The sequence below is a fragment of the Panthera onca genome, chromosome A3, assembly GCF_046562875.1.
Source record: "Panthera onca isolate mPanOnc1 chromosome A3, mPanOnc1 haplotype 2, whole genome shotgun sequence".
Classification (NCBI taxonomy): domain Eukaryota; kingdom Metazoa; phylum Chordata; class Mammalia; order Carnivora; family Felidae; genus Panthera; species Panthera onca.
Window position 1 is genome coordinate 10375294 of NC_138341.1, and position 8972 is coordinate 10384265.

The 8972-nt window shown below is 44.2% G+C and overlaps 1 long non-coding RNA gene across 2 annotated transcripts in view; it reads right to left on the reverse strand.

Annotated features, from left to right (window-relative positions):
- LOC144615970 (uncharacterized) overlaps positions 1-910 on the reverse strand; it is a 323741-nt gene extending 322831 nt beyond the window's left edge. For both annotated transcript variants that reach the window (XR_013554815.2, XR_013554816.1), the window contains exon 1: positions 608-910. This is a non-coding gene — a long non-coding RNA (uncharacterized LOC144615970). The remainder of the gene's footprint in view (positions 1-607) is intronic.
- Between the last annotated feature and the right edge of the window lie 8062 nt (positions 911-8972).

The window sequence follows — 8972 nt, forward strand, 5'->3', positions numbered from 1 at the left end:
TAGAATATTGCCAAACCGTTTTTGCGGGCAGTGAGTAGCAAAGAAAATAAAAGTAAAATGAGAGATAGGTAGAAAGCAAACATAAAGTGACATAGGCACGATGAATATCAGGCATCTATCATGCATCTATATGCATTTTCCCATTCGCAAAACATCCTTTATGGTGACAGTTTCATTCTTAAATAGCACCTTGCAAATGGCTCTTCGCTTCTTTCTCCAGGGGACACGCTTTGTTTCCCTAATCACTTAATACAGTGGTTTGCAAACTTGATGTCTCTCACAATCCCAGGGAGTTTGCTAAAGCACAGATTGTCCAGCCCGCCCCAGAATTTCTGAATCAGTAGCTCTGGGGCAGGACCCAAGAATTTGCATTTTTAACAGGTTCCCAAGGCGTAATCACACCGCAGCTCCTGGGAACACACTTTGAGAACTAGTACAGTCCTCCTTGAGGCTCAAGGCCACTCCCCCCGCAAAGAATCTTGGGATCACTCTCGGCTCCTTTAAAGCCTTGTGCCCTGTACCAATTAAACTCATTACATCACAGAAAATAGCAAAACAGAGTCCGGGAAAGAGCATAACATGGGGAATAAAATGTGTTTGCGCTCACCCAGTAAGCAGCTGTGTCACCGTGGGCAAGGTCCTTCCTTCCCTGACGTGTCGCTTGGCACATATTCCCCGGTCTCTTCCCTGCGCTCCAGTCTCTGCCTAGCTCGGGCCAGCAGAACAAACCGCCGCTCTCTTGGCGGGAAGCAGTGGCTCCTGGAGGAGGTGAACCTGACCTTCAAGCCCGCCCCAGCTCCCGCTTGTCTGCAGGCCTCTGGGGTCGGCCAAGCAGCCTCTTCCAGTTCCAGCAGCTCCCAGGAGCTGAGGGTGTGCCCTGCCCTGCCCCGTCGGAGCGGCACCCAGAGTTGGCCCGGTAACCGCGATAAACGCTCCCTTCCTGCGACGCCGGCGTCCCACCGAGGAGGCAGAGCCCGTTGGGGCGCCCCCTGCTGGAGGGAGGCCACCGAAGCTTCAACGTGCCGTCCTGAGCGGGGCGGGGTGGGGGCGAAGTGCCCTGAGCTGCTGCCGGTGGTTTCGGCATAAAAGTTGGGGTGTCCGCTGTGGGGCATCGAATTCTTCACCCCTGCTCCGCGGAGAACCTCCTTCTGGCTTCTGAGTTCCCTCCAGATTGTGGGTTGCCTGCAGGGGTGAGGCTTAGGACAACATTGTGCTCAGCCGCTCCTACAGGCCTGCTCGTGTTTTGTTTTTCTCTTTGCCGGAGGTGGAGTCCCTCCGCTAGTTTTTAGGTTTGTGTTTTTGTGTTTGTGTTTTTGTGTTTGTTTGTTTGTTTGTTTGTTTGTTTTCATTAGAAGGTGTTCCACATGTAGCTGTAGATTCCACGTGTTCCTGGCAGGAGGTGAGTTCAGGATCTTCATATGTCACCTTGATGAGTCAATCCCGCCGTGTATGACAGGGGTGGAAAGGAAACGGATGGCTATTTAGCGCCTGCTTTGTTCTAAGATTTCCATATGCATTAATTCTTTACATAGTCAAAACAACTATTTTGAAATATATTCTCAATCATTTCTACAAAAAGGGAAGCGGAAACTCAGAATTAGGGTAAGTTGCCCCGTGAGAAATAAACCCCCTGACCCAATCAAAGGAGGCACGGAGACCCAGAGCACAGTGAAGCGAGGCTTTAATCAAGGTTCTTGCAAGAGCGGGGGTCTGGTGGACAGGCACCCTGGGGGTAGTTACAGCAGGCAGTTTATCTCCTAGTGTGAAGTCCCTCCCCTGATTCCTCATTGGCTGCCTACAGAGATTACAGCCCTACCCGGAAGTGCCTATGCCCATATAAGGCCGAGAAGCCGGTCCGTGGGGCGTCACAGAGACTTCAGGTCTTTGGCGCATGCTCACTGCAAAGCCCGGGAAAAATAAGCCTGTGACATGGAGAGGGGAAGAAGGAGCAGTAAGGGAAGTGTCTTAAGTGTTGCGGACTCCATTCTGTGGGGGTGGGGGCAGGGAAATTGTACATATTTCCAATAGGTTGTAAACTGGCCCGCACAGCTTTTATGTGATATTTCTGAAAATGAATCATCTCACTTCTCACAGCCCGTGGCTCTTCCGCCCCCAAGGAACCTGCTAGACTCAAACCTAGACTTCTCCATGTTCTCAAATATTAACTCTTTTCCCATTCTTCTCCAGCGAATTACACTCAGTAGAGCTGGGGGATGGTACAGGTCACTGCCGCCTCTGAATTTCCTGGTCCTTGTTATTTCAGATGGTTAGTCTCATCTTGCAAAGGTGAGGGTAAGTTTCCTGAAGACTTACGATATCAAAGCGAGTGTTAAGAATGAATTTCCTGTATTATGTCCTACTCTAGTCCAGGCATCAGAGAAAATATACCTAACGTAATGGAATCCTCACTTCCACCTAGAGACCTTTCTGGTTGACCCTAATGGAAGTGTTTTTTCCGGTTTCATTCTCTCCCTCGCTCTCCCCGAATTTTCTTCTCCAGATTGCACTTACCACTATCATAAGTTAGGGTGTTTATTGCTGGTCTGTTTTATGTCACTCTGGCTTGAATGGAAGCTTAATGAGAGCAAGGATCTTATCTGAATCATCTTTATCTCTACCAGCTAGCAAATACTGGAACCTAGTAATAGACCAATCGATATTTTAAGTAAATAAAAAGATAATATTATCCTTTCTATATGACTGCTTCCGCTAATAGAGTGAAGTCATTATCTTAAAGTTCTACCAGTTCAGGTCTGTTTTGCCATTTGGCCCCAAATGGCCAAGGGAACAGCAGCCTACAGAGCTTCTCCGAGCCTGTAAACCAAAGCTTTCTACCCAAAAACACTGTCTTTGATGATGCTCTACGTCTTGCATACTTTTTCCACGAGCACCAAAATTCTGACTATCCCCATTATGCAAACCTACATATGAACTCTTTCTACACACGATTAATTAATTGCTCATAATGTGAGGAAATCTGGGTAAACTCACAGGCGCTAATATCAGACTCCCATGAAAGGTTTTTAGGCAGTTTCTGAATTTGTTATCATTGCTTAACCACCGTTTTTCCTCCAATAGGGGTATAAATAAAAGGGTGTCACATCAGGAAACTTAACACCACACCCACTTACTCTCCTTACTAGCTTTGAGGAGCGTAGCAAGGAGTTTATACTGTTGAATTCGGGGGTCGTGGGATCAAGCCCCGTGTCAGCCTCCAGGCTCAGCTTGCGATTCTGTCTCTCCCTCTGCCCCTCTGCCCCACGTGCACCCGCTCACTCTCTCTAAAATAAAATTAAAAAAAAAAGAAGTCACAACAATATGACAAGAGTAACGATGATGGTAAAGAATTGATACTTTCAATGAGGTAAAACAGTTTTCAAGTCCAGGATTTAAATTTAGGTCTTAATCTCATGCACTCCACCAAGATAGATGCTTCTTTCATTTTATTGCTCACGGTCCTTTGGCGAGTGCAGCTGTTCTTTGTAAACACATTTTACTTCATCAAGTATGTTGAGCTCTTCAGTTTGTAACCTGATAGAGCTCCCTAAAGGCTCTTGATTCTTCCTGGCTTTCTTTAATTGTAATGATTTTTGTGGAACAACATGGGTTAACGTGTTCCTCCTGGGTTGCAATTAACTTAATCTGAAGGATACTTCAGCTTTAGTGGGCTTTTGATCTGAGAATGTCATTTTGTTCAGGCTATCTAGATACTCATTGATCTGACTGGTAGCTGGCAACATTTCTAATGGAGATCATTCTTTTTTTAGTAATTTTAACTGCATTATGGTTTTTGATAAAGTGGGCAACAGTGGATGGTAATCTATTATGGATCTGAGGGGAAAAAAATGCCTCCATGAGGACAAAGTGCTAGTTGGAGAAACTGGACTTTATTTTTTTTTTAAGTTTTATTTATTTATTTTGAGAGAGAGAAAAAACACAAATGGAGGAAGAGCAGACAGAAAGGAGTAGAGAGAGAGAATCTCAAGCAGGCTCCACGCTGTCGGCACAGAGCCCGACACAGGACTCGAACTCATGAACAGGGAGATCATGACCTGAGCTGAAGTCAGACGCTTAACTGACTGAGCCACGCAGTCACCCAGAGAAACTGTATTTTATTTAAAACACAAACAAAAAAAAAAAAAAAAAAAAAAACCATGTTTTTAGAATAAATCCCCTCGACATAGTAATAATCTTTGACATTCTTTGTTCTTTCCTTTTAATATGAAAATGAGCATACTGCAGGAAGTAAGCGCTGTGAATTCATGCACCCAACGTTTTCCTTTGAATGGGGAAGTGAGACTTCCCAATAGAGTCAGCAAATATTTATTAGCCATATATGATATGCCAAGTACTGTGATCGATGTAGGGCAGAGTTTCTCATCCTCAGCATTATTGGAATTTTGAGCGAGAATTTCTCTGTTATGCATGGCTGTCCTATGCGTTGGGGGATATTTAACATTATCCATATGCTCCAGCCACTAGATGCCCCTCTTACCCCCCCCCTCTGATTATGGTGGCCAAAAATGTCTGGTGACGTTACCACATGTCCCCTGGGGGCAAACTTGCCTGCAGTGGGGGACCACTGGCTTGATGTGCACAGGGATTAATCAGACAACTCCTGTCCTAAAATGTATGTATCCATTGATCGAGAAATGCGTATAGTTACATGTAATACATGTACTTGGAAAAATCAGAAGAAATCATATGCACAATTTGCCATGCACGTATTTGTAGGTGGATAGTTTGTATCCGTATATCTAAGGCATCATCTGCAGCATTATCTATGCTAGCAAAAAGAAAAAGAATAATCTTAACTTCTCAAACAAAGGAAGAAAACAATGTATATATCAAGCATCTACTATGTGTTGGCAACACACTGGATTTTGTCACTTATGGTAGCACATCAGTGTCCATAAATGCCCTGTGATTTATGCGTTATTTTCTCCATCCCGTAAATCAGCAAACCATGGCTTAGCATTGGTAACCGTGTGTCCAGGGAAACCCAGCACACTGCTGTCCGCCTGAATTCTCATTCAGATCTTTCTGATTTCAACCATTCTGCTTTTATACCCAAGAAAAGTGTTTAAGAAACGATGCTAATGCGATAGGTTAAAATATTTATTGTTTGAAAAAACTCTGAGAAAATGAATTTAAGAAAACAAGCAATGAGAAGGTATTCTGCTACCGGTCACAATCAGATGGACTGATGCCTCCGTGTAGATAAAGCATAAATGGAACAGAAGGCTTCATGGCTCATGCAAACAGCTTTTGTCATCTTGGGTTGGTAGGGATACGAGGTGGTTTTGTCATGAGGCATCGTTGAATATGCTGCTATGAACGACGGATACAAAATACATCAGACTAAGCATTTTTATGGTGTCTAGGCATACACTTCAAAGTCAGAGATTTCTTCTACGTTGAAAGAAACTAACATGTTGAATTTTAATTTGCTCTTTTCTCTGGAAATGTAAAGTGCTTTGCTGACCTCTGCGAATAGAAAGCATTTCTCTGATGGCAGAGGAGTGAAGGCGAGATAGCCAAGTCACTGCTGCCGCTGAGTGCACCCACGGGACACCTGCACTGACCCACTCAGGTGCCTGAGAGGTGGAGACAGCAGGCTGGCGAGTCTGACGGAAGAGACGCTCTGGAAAACTGTCAGCTAGAGCCAAGTGCACACGTGGGTGTGATCTACACAGGACTTAGTTTCAGTGAGCGTGCAATTGTTTTTTATTAAAATGCCAGGCATTTTTTTTCTTTCTTTCTTCTTCTTTTTTTTTTTTCGTTTATGTATTTATTTTGATAATGAGAGTGAGGAGCAGGAGAGGGGCAGAAAGAGAGGGAGAGAGAGGAATATCCCAAGCAGGTACCATGCCACCAGTCAGCACAGAGCCCAGTGCAAGTAGGGCTTGATCCCAGGAACTGTGAGAGTGTGACTTGAGCCGAAACCAAGAATCAGACGCTTACCCGACTGAGCCACCCAGGCACCCTGGCATTTTTTTTTTAATTTCTTAAGAAAATATTTACTTTTTTTCTTACTACAGGATTGTTTCAAAGAAACATAGATTCAGAACTACAGGCATTATTATACAGTAATCCAATTCAGTCTTTACCAGAGAAAAAGAAATGTGTACCGAGAAGGAGAAATACTGTGCCCAAATTCACCGAGCAAGCCTGTAAGAAGACAGCATGTTCAAATCAATATGGAAACTATTCCTGTGGGAAACATCTCCTTGGTGTATCGTCTGTACATTTGAATTTGCTCTTTTCACCTCTCTGTTCTATTTATTCCACTGCAAACGTTTATCGTCCACTACATGTCGTGTTCTTCATACATTTCAAGGGAAATAAAATATAGAGAGAGCTCTAAAACTCAGCACGCCCAGTGATGCAGGGTTAATAGCTATAATCAAGTGAAGAAGCCGCTCCAGGAAGACTGGAGGGTTGGTAACAGGGAAGACTTCCTGGAGGAGGTAGCACTTCATCTAAGGATTTGATTATAAGACGAATGAACCAGCCACACTGCAGATAGTGGATGTTCAAAGCAGAAGGATCAGCATGGAAGGATATAATGTCAGGCCAGCCTCAGAGTCGCCAAATACTCAATATTCAAGATCAGACACTGTGTCAGGTAGGAAAGGGAATGAGCAGAGACAGGCTGTCGGAGATCTGACCCAGCTGGATGCCATTTGAGGATGAGCATTATGCAACAGCCCCTGCGCTAAATACCTTCCACAATTTTTTAACCCCCCACAATAACCTGCAGGAGAGATCTGTCCCCATTTTAAAGGGGAGGAAACTGAAGCCCAGAGAAGTGACTTTGCTCCGGGTTCTGAAGTGCTGAAACTTGAATGATGTTAAATCCATACGGTCCATTATGATTCCTAAATGGCTTCTGGTATCTCCTTCTGAGGAGAGCTGTCTTTTCTCCTTCTCGGTCCCATGTGGCCATTTAGCTGCATCAGTTTTGTTAATCTGGGTCATTTGCTTCCCATGCATAAGAGCTCTTGGGCAGAGAGACCTCTCCAAAGGTGAAAGCAGCAGCACGAAGACCATCAGCTTGAAAGAAGAGAGCGGAGAAGGTTTGGGGGTCCACTTGGGTTTAAGATCTTCAGCATTAGAAGACTGCTGTGGGGCCAGCAAATGTTGGATAATTCCTAGGGTGTGCCTGTCGTAAGCCCTCCTGTTAGTCTGGCTCTAATGGCTCTGTATATCCAGGATATCCATTTTGCCTTTGGTCATCCCATCTCGTAAATTATTATTTTCTGGTAATTTTTTTCATGTTTATTTATTTTGAGAGAGAGAGAGAGAGAGAGAGCACGCACATGCACGTACAAGCCTGGGAGGGGCAGTGAGGGAAGGAGAGAGAATCCCAAGCAGGCCCCATGCTCTCAGCACACAGCCCGACTTGGGGCTCTATCTTAGAAACGATGTCTTGACCTGAGCGGAAATCAGGAGTTGGACGCTTAACCACCTGAACCACCGAGGCGCCCCTATCTTATAAATTCTGAGACAAAAGTCTGACTTCAAGGAGACTCGTTAAATTCTGTGTTTTCCCTGTGGTCTACGAGGTGAGCCACAGGGCCCTGGCATGCCTCGTGAGCCCTCCACAATCGGGCTCCTGCCTGCTCTTGCTTCTTATCTCCTGTCTCTGGCCCCCTCTGTTTTATGGTTCAGTTATATAAAATTATCTATAGCTTCTCTCGTATGTAATACTCTCTCAAATCTCCACTCTTCTGACTGGGACGTCCTCTTTTTTGTTTGTTGACTTAGAGGATATTCACCCACCCTTCTGTGAAGCCTTCCTTGCACATCCCCTTTGCAATGATGAAGTGAGTCTTTTTGCTGCTTTCTAGCTTGCAGGCCTCTCCATGGGCACAAGTTGCAACCATTTGGCTGGCGGTTTCCTTTCCCCCATGTAAACATATTTTGATTTATTTCTTTTCACGTTTGAATATTTAACATCAGCACACTGAGTGACTCAGAGTATATGCTTGTGATGGTTCATTTTATGTGTCAACTGGGCTAAGCCACAGTACTCAGGTATTTAAAAATTATTCTAGATATTTTTGTGAAGGTCCTTTTTTTTTTAATTTTTTTAAGTTTATTTATTTTGAGAGAGAGAGAGAGGGAGAGAGCAGGGGAGGGGCAGAGAGAGAGGGAGAAAAAGAATCCAAAGCAGGTTCTGAGCTATCAGCACAGAGCTGGGTGCAGGGCTGAAACCCACGAACTGTGAGACCATGACCTGAACCAAAACCAAAAGTCAGACACTTAACCACTGAGTCACCCAAGTGCCCTCCCTATTTTTTTTTTTTTTTTGAGGCTAATGTTTAATTCAGTAGACTTTAGGTAAAGCATATTACTCTACATAATATAGGTGGGCCTTATGCAATCAGTTGAAAGCCTTAGTAGAAAAAAGACTGATTCTCCTGAAGAAGGGGGAAATCAGACAGTGGCCAGCCTTAAGACTTCACCTACAGCATCCGCCCTTCCCCATGTCTCCTGCCTGCTTGCCTATCCTGCAGATTTTGGACTTTCCAGGCTTCGTGATTGCTTGAGCCAATTTCTTAAGTCGATCTCTGTCTCTCTCCCCCTCTTATCCTCCCCTCTACCCACTGGTTGTCTTTCTTTGAAGAACTTGGACCAGTGGAACACTGAATGGATTTGTTAAAACAATAAAAAATCAAACTGATAGAATGTTCTTTTTCCTAGACTGACTTTCTTTTGTCCACATACAAAGAATAGTATGTACCCCTGAAAAACATTCAGAATGTATACTAACAGAAGTTCTGCTGTTTACCATGGGGGATATTTTTTATTAGTAATTACTTCTGCAAAAGAAGCGATTAGCTTCCAAATATTCCCTAACACTGCCCTCACTAGGAAGACATAATTTCATATATTTCAATCCCTCTATTATTAGGATATGAGCACTGACTTCCAACTGAAACATCTGGGGTCCCACGTAAAGATCT